This window comes from Atta cephalotes (assembly GCF_000143395.1).
Source record: "Atta cephalotes unplaced genomic scaffold scaffold00098, whole genome shotgun sequence".
Classification (NCBI taxonomy): domain Eukaryota; kingdom Metazoa; phylum Arthropoda; class Insecta; order Hymenoptera; family Formicidae; genus Atta; species Atta cephalotes.
The window spans coordinates 330,655-339,789 of NW_012130162.1; positions in this window are offsets into that span (position 1 = coordinate 330,655).

The following is a 9,135-nucleotide window of genomic DNA, read 5'->3' on the forward strand; positions in this document are numbered from 1 at the left end:
TTACTACACACACACACACACACACACACACACACACACACACACAAAACTCTATTATAAAAATATATTATTATGATGATCTTGAAATGAATTTTTTTACTATCCATTTTGAATTGTGACGTTTTGATAATTTTTGTATAAAGTTAAATTCACGTTTAATAATTGAGAATAATGTTTCTAACTAATTCATGATAACAATTTTAAAATCAGTTTTTTTAATCGTATCACTTTTGAAGGAAAGAAACAATATATGTACAGTAAAAAAGAATTTTTTTTCTAATATTTTTTCGAATTAATCGTAGTTTGTATTTTGCGAACGTTTTCGAACGAATAAAAAAAATGAGAGATTGAAAACGCATAAATTAAAAAAATTTCTTGTGAAATAGTGCATTTTCAAGCGTAGCCAATATTGCTCCGCAAAAACCACTTTCCGAATGTGCTCTATTATTACACACATCTTCCTACGCGATTTTGAAAAAGAAAATGAGGACACAAAAGACGCGAATTTCATAAGTCCGACGAAGACAAAGTGTACAGTATATAAAATAAAATGTAAAATATTCGTCGACACCATTCATTCGCCCGCATATAATCTCTCATAGGCGGATCTTGGCCTACCCGGAGGATCTTTCCTCTCTCTTTCCGAAGAGTAGTCGCTGGTGAGTACTCTGCGTGGCGTAACATTTCTATGTCTTCGTTTCTTACGCCTTCTTAGGCCTCTGGCCTGTGGTACCCCTCTCTCATATGCTTATGTTGCGCACGCTGATTATTCAATCTGTCACGAACATATGAAATCTACGGTTTTAATCCGCCGGTTCCGAACGGCGGATTTTTCGAGAGGTGTTTCCGTGGGCAAGAATACTCTCGGGAGATTGCCGGCATTTTCCAAGAGGAGACATGAGCATAAATATTTTGCTTCCTACTGGGATCGAATCCGGAATCTCTGATCATGATAGACCAGTGCGCTGTTTGCCATGTCACACTTGTCCTCATATTTTGCTGATTTATAACGATAGCTTTGAAAGACAGTGCCGGATCGATCTACTTTCGGCGACACCCGGTAGATTGAATGCATCACACACTATCAGACACAACACACTCGAATGTAGCGTGAACCGGCGAACTGCGGTCGAAGGGAACTGCCACAGGCGTGGGGGCTGTAAGAGACGAACGGGGAAACATGTGTGGCATCTGTTTTGTATGTACAGCGTGAATTTGAACACGTGTTTCATTTAAATATTTGTACCTGAAACTCTTATACACAACTCATCGCCAATTTGCACAAACGAGTTATTTATTGTACATGTATGTGCGTATTTATCGTAATTCTATATAATCTCCAACAGCAATAAAAACTGGCATAGGTCCGATTTTTCACTGTCTGATTAACTTATGGTTAGTCTTAATCTGATATTTTATTCAATTGGCTTCATCTATGAGGATATCATTGGATGAAACAATTAAGCTTAACCATAAGTTAACCGGATAATGAAAACCTGATCTGCACACAGAAAACTTTATCCGTGTGCGGGAGTTGCACGCAACCGAAAAATGATGGCAAGTATAGATACAATCGCCTTCATAGAAAATAAATAGGTCACCGATTATATCTGCAATCCTACGTACTGCGTGGCTTTTCATTTCATTTTGTTTTGCGGGAATCTCATGTCACTCTCGGTTAAGAAAAGCCGATAGAAAAATAAAATGTAAAAATAAAAATAAAATAAAATGGCACTTACTTTTCGAGACTTTAAACGCGATAGATACGTATACATCGGTATTGTCGACTTGTATTCGCGAGTCATTTTTTCCATTGTGCCGCGCATGTTTTATTTCCCACTTTGCGTTGTCATGATTTTGACAAACGATAGAGAACAGATGTTACAGATATTACAGTGCGATCTCTTAATGCGAATAGAATATACATGACATTTATAAGAAAGACAACAAATTTAATAAGTATTAATAGAATTTCAATCTTTCCCAAATATTTTTCAATTATTCCCAAATTTTCAATAATAGAACGTTTAGTGTTTATTATCTGGAGAAACTGAAAAAACTAAAAATTTTTTAGAGGATTTCTTTCTTACCCTTATATATATATATATAAATTAGGGATATTCATAAAATCTTATTGAGTCGCATGGAAATTTTTGGAATTTTATTTTTGAACTGTCTGTTACTAAAGACAGTTTCTAAAATTGTTTCTTTAATGGTTTTTTTATAATGCAAAATATTAACGATTAGTTAACATTTTTAAGTACATATTCGCGTATATTTGTTTGTGTTCGTAAATTCTTATTAAAAAAAAATTAATAAATTAAAATGAAAAATAAAAGACCATACTCAACAGAATAAAGTAGTTAATATTTTTGTAGGTACATATAGTGAATGAGCTTCTTCTCTGTACTATCCTATAAATTTCGAAGCTCCAATTGTAGAAAATGATATAGGTATTGTTTCATGGAATTCCTGTCTTCTGCTAATTTTTAAACCTATTCTGCAATGTGCTCTTTGTTTCGTTTTTGTTTATTTTTTGTTTTTCCCTCCTTTGCAATCATTTTATCAACAATTTATTGTATATCTTGTTACATATTTCTTGTTTCTTTCGAAGTTCGTTAACTTTTATCTCGATATAAAACAAAAAACTGGATAAAAAGCAAAAATACAAGATGTAAATAATAGCAAGAAACTGGGAACAAAAGCACATTGTAAAACAGACTTTAATATATAATTTATTTTTTGCATTGCTTACACTCCAATTTATTTTAAAATTACATCAAAAAATTCTCTAATTTTATTTGGAATTTTGAACAAAAATACTTACTGGAAAATCTGAGAGAATTTTCAGAGAATTTTATTTACAAACATCCTGAACCAGTAAACATCCTGAATAATTATTTTATAAATACATTTTTGTCAAAACATTATTTTTAAAGAAATATAATTAATTGATTTAATTCATGAAAATTTACGTACGTGCATATGTGTATGTATACACTTTATATGTATATACTTTATATAATAAATTTAATGTAATGTATACATAATTGGAAAATCTCGACGGTTCGCATAAAGATATACGGTCGGTCTCGCGCTGACATGTCGCTACCCTGCTCGTTTTAGCGCAAAATACAAACCGTGTCTCCCAATAATTATATATTACATAAATATATATTATATAAATATATTTATAATTATTATATATTAATATAGTAATCAATTATACGTATACATACATATTAATTATTTTAATAAATGTCGATTTTTTAAGGATATTTATTTTTATTTATTTAAATAAAAAGATAATTTTAATTTGAATTTAGGGGCCTCGTCTCCGATCTTAATAAAATTAGTCTCATCCGACATGATTTTGCATAAAATAAACGAATCAAAAAAAGTGTCGCTCTGTCTCACGAATCGAGATATTAATTATTAAAGTTCACAAAGTTTGGGTTAAGAAATCTGTCACATCGGTATATGAGGTACATGAGACCATGTAAATGAAGATTTTATACTTCAATTACATCAATTTTTGATTTCAAAAACAAATTTTCTGCTTTAAAAAAATTCTTTGTTTAAAAAAAAATTCTCTGCTTTAAGAACACATAAGAACACATTCATTTGCTAATGCAAAGAATTTGTGTGCTTTAAAACAGTGAATTTTGTTTTTAAAGCAGTGAATTTGTATTTATGAAACAGTGAATTTGTATTTTTAAAACAGCGAATTTGTGTTTTTAAAACAGTGAATTTGTGTTTTTAAAGCAGTGAATTTGTGTTTGTGAAGCAAAGAATTTATGTTTATAAAGCAGAGAATTTAGGTCTGTTTTTTATTGCGCACTTTCTGAACTGGTACACATAGTGCAATAAGTTGAAGTGAAACAAATATACTTGTTTCCCTTCAATTTATTGCACAGGTTCAGAGTGTAGCAATAATAAACAGATCTTTTGTGTAACCCTTTAATGCCATTGATGTGACAGATTTCTCCTAACCTGAGTATCAAGTTTAACAATTAATATCTCGATTCGCGAAACAAAGGGACCCTTTTTTTTGCCAGATTCGTTTATTTAAAAAACGCGTCAAATGAGACCAATTTTATCAAGATCGGAGATGAGGTCCTCAACAATTATCAAATAAAAAAAGTATTAAAATAAAAGCAATACATGCTGCAAGCTTGTAAGAGTAGTATTGTAAAAAATTATTGCAGTTTTGCAGATGGAATATTATTTACTCTGTTATAGAAATTAATTTCGCGTCTGCTATGCATCTGATATCATCGCCATGACTAGTACATAAGAGAGTTGAATTGGAACTGTGCCAGCTGCTAGCGAGTTCCGGATTCGTTCCGTCGAATAAAATAGGTATGAATGAACGATGAATTTAAAGAGCGAACGACGCGGAAATCGTCGACTCTGTGGCAGTGAAAAAAAGATTTTTTTTACGAGCGTCCTGCCGTTGTTGTTGCTGCCTCGTTTCATTAGGCTTGAATGGAAGTCGCCCAACGTGTAATTGATGCGAAACCATTATACTGAAATTTTTGATCCGTTGTAAAAATTGACTTGTTTACATATTGTTCAACAACGAAGAAGAACAATATTTAAATCTTGCAAACTAAACTTTTTCTTGTTAAAAATTTTTTTATATAAAAAATTTTTCTTTACCCTCTTTTATGTTTTTTTGCAAATTTATTAAAAATTATTAAACTTAATAGAAAAAGACAAACTTGCGCGTGCGTAATAATAATTTCCATACAAATTGCTGTCTCAGTTTTCCACATTTTTAAATAATTTTTATCGATTTATCATTGACAATGACAACTGATTTGAAATAATAGACATTAGCTTTTTCGTCTTCCTCTTTCTCTTTTCATACATATATGGTACATATGTATGCGATGTCGATATGTTTATGCATATCTTAGATGGAGAAAAGAAGATACAGAAAGAGATATTGCAACTACGAAAAAGCTGAAACTGTTGAAAACATATTATACGATCACATGTATGTCAACATACATATGATCTGAAATGTGTGTAGTAGAAAGAAGATGGAAAACGTATGAGCGAATAGGTACCTATATCTGATTGTTGCCATGACTGACGCTCATTCACTTGATTTATCTCTATTTCTTTTTCTGTTTTTTTTCTAATGTGTGTGTATCGCACACATTAGAAGATATTTATAGAGTAAATTAGATAGGTGCACAATACATTTGTATACCTCGGAGTTTTAAAATTTAATTGCTAATTTTTTTCATTATTTATACATTATTTAAATAAGATTATTGAATGTTTGTTAATTAAATTGGTAATTATAATTTGATACAGATAATTATTATTTATACGTTATTATTATTTACTTATATAATTATTATATAATTATTATTTACACATTTTCTAAATGAGAATTTCACATTTCTGGAAAAGAAAATGAATCAAATGCTTCGCGATATTTTTTTTCTCCAAGATATAAATTGAATGTAACATTCAGGATATAATATATATTTCAATCTTTAATTTACTTTTAATTAACCATTATATTATATTATACAACTGTTCAAAAGAATATTTTTCAGCTGTTTATTATATTCTCTGTTACTTTATAATAATGTTCTTTTATATCTTAATAAAATATTTAATTCATTATTCGCGATGCTCTAACTGAATAATTAATACTTGTCGCTTTGTGACGATGCATTGATGTAATTAATAAACGCAATGGACCGTGGAGTTGTTTATTGTGCAATATTATTTGGCTTCCAATACGAGGAAATATCGTATGCACAAAATTTTCACCTAATAATAACGCTTTATTTTCCAAAAACAAACTACCTTTAGGTTGGTCTAAAATTACTGCTCAATTTAATAACTACGGCGGTGGTTTGGAACATACAATATTATCATTATTCAAAATTCTCAAACTTTCAAATAAAATACTTTGAAAATATTATATTTTAAATAAAAATACGTAAATATCTCATTTGAAAAATAATAATTTATTAAATGAGTTTAACTTATGATATATACATATATATCATAATATAAATATATATTTTTGTAATATTCTATATTTTTTCAAAATTTGAAAAAAATGATGAGTTTTTGTAATTTATATTGTTGCAAATATGACCGAATGATTTTGATACAAGAATAAAATTGCTTATTCATACATCACGTTTTTTTCATTTGTTTGCAATTTCGTTATTTTCTCCACTTTGAACCTGAAAGAGAGAAAGAGAGAGAAAGGGAGAAAGATTTTCGCTTAAAACGCCTCAAGCTTAATTTTATGTATTTCGGTACGCGCGCAATCGCATTCCGCGAGAAGAAACGAATTCACGAGATATTATTGCAGCATAATGCTTTGCATCACCCTGATATTAAATTTCCATCGTAAACCAAAACGTTTGCGTAGCATATCGGCGGCGATATTCCATATCCCGAGATATTCTACACTTGCATAAACACTGTCGAACGTTATTACGCGTCACGCGCATTTGCCCCGCGCGCTTTCCCGCTACCATCCGTCATTATTTTCGCGCGATAAAAGCTTTTAGTTATCCTGCATTGACCCAAATAATCAGTGGATACAAATTAGTTTATCCACATTGCCTGATAATGCCGAGTGAATACTTTCCGTCCTGTGTCGATTCCAATTCTCATTTGATCAGTTCATTCAATATTTTTCATATTATTAACGAATTTGTGAAATTATGCAATTCTATTTTCCATTCATAATCAATTAGAATATCAATTAGAATATAATGTTTAATTGAATTTCTAAAATAACTTTTAAACATTTAGATAGATAGAATAATAGTCATTGTTAGAGAACAGAACCTTTTAGGCCCAGTTCCACACAACTCATAGTTAATATTTAACCGAGGTTTAACTTATTCATTGTCTAATTCTAATTCTAGAATTGGGAAGAGAAACAAGTTGAACCTCGGTTAAGAATTATTCGTGAGACTACTATTGTGGAACTACCTGTCGTAGACAATTTGTACTAAGAGAAAAATTTTTTTTACTTATAATTACACGTTGCTATTATGCTGTAATGTTAGTAATAATTATATGCCTAATTCTGTCTACAAATACATGTACACAGTTACCAATCGAAAATAACTACAATTATAGTTATTATTACTACAAAAATGATTGCAATTAGTATAAATTGTAGTAAAATTATTGTAGTAATTGCAATTCATCATTTTTTATAATAATAACTATAATTATAGTCTTTTCCATTTTTATATATTTTTATATATTTATTTTAATTTAGTTAGTATTTAGTTTTTATATATTTGTTGACAGAACTATAGATATATATAATTATTACAGTTGTAATAATCGTATTCATAGTAACATATAATTATAATAACAAATACTTACCACAAATTTTTCTCTCGATTTGATTTAAACATTAATATCACTTTCGATATAAAGCATTTAAAAACGAAAATCATTTCAAAAAAATTTAAATTGCTTCAACCCATTGTATTATGACAATATGTTTGGATATAAGCACTCGTGTTTAAATTTAACTTTTCATAGCAGTTACTGATGTTACATCATTTAATTTATGTTAATTAAAAAGCACTGATTAATTTCAAGGAATCAAAATGACATAAGAAATATATATTAACAAGGAAAGGTCTCCAACTCGAAAATATAAAAAAATTATGAAATCCTGATAATATAGAGGATACCCTGACATATATTATAATAAACAATTTTTTTTTCTGCCCGAATTCACACTAGAGAGGCAAAATCAATCCCTGAAGATTGATCTATTTTTGATTTTTATTTTATTATTCATTTGCAAAAGGAAACATAACAAAATTTAAAAAAAATTATTTTTTAAAATAAGATTTATCGATTAGGGAACTTATTAATTATTTAATTACACGAATAGTTCAAAATTATTGAAATATGAACGAAGAATGACCTATCATAACGTGTAACAAAAGGCGACAATAATACCTTGCCACTTGAAGTGAGCTCGTTCCGGATTTTCTATTACAGAATGTGTCACAATTATTGACAAAGCGCTCTTGTATAGATACCTCTAGATCACCTGTAGATAACAATATCCAGGAGATATCTTCCAGATTTACAATTGGATATTTCCTGGATAAAGTTATCTGCAACTTATCTGGAAATGAAGAAATTGGGCATTAGTTCATTCTATTTATACTGACAATGAGTCGAAAAGTCATCTACCATTTTGCAATTTTCACAATAGTAAACAGAACATTAATTACTAAAAATCGCCGAATATTGATTTTCAATAATTTTTTACTCAAGTCAACTTTATAGAAAAATAGCAAGAGACAAAAATTGTTTATTTTCTTCTCATAAAGCTTTCTAAGGTTTTTTTTGTAATTTTTTATCAATTTAATTCTAAAAAAAATTCTCTGAATTCTATGAAAAGAAAATAAACAATTTTTGCACTATTTTTTTGTACAGTCTTATATGTCTATTAAGTTAGCACTTCTCCCATAAAAAATTAAAATGGCATCTGCCAGAATTAAGTGCTTTTTATGTGTTAATTACGTGCTCTAGTGCCAATTTTTGTGCTCGAACAGTTTAGCAAAAATTCGCGATTGAAAGTGGGTTACTTAACATTAAGTTAGCATCTCCTTCATTAAATTATATTTAGTATCATATTTAATATCAAATTATTAAATTGCTAGTCAATTTAATAGTATTATTGCGGTTCTATCGATATATCTAGCGTTTCAAGACTGAAAAATTAATTCAGCAGAATTGGATACGTAATATGTAAATTAACATCAAATTATTTAAACAAAGATCCAGTTTTAATTGTTATAGATTCTATTTTCTATTGGTTGTGTAGCCATATGAATAGTACAATAAGATTGTTATTGTGTAAAGATAATTAAACTTTTTAATATTTTTGACAAAAGGATGTATGAAAATAGTGGAAAACTTAAAATTCCTATTTGAAATAATAAAATATCTTTCTATACAAGTAATAATTATCTGTACCAATTACGATATCAATTCAATTTAACAAATGGTTAGACATATTCAATAATCTTATTTAAATGATGTATATAATATAGTATATATATATATATATATACTATATAATAATTAAATAGTAGGTCGGTA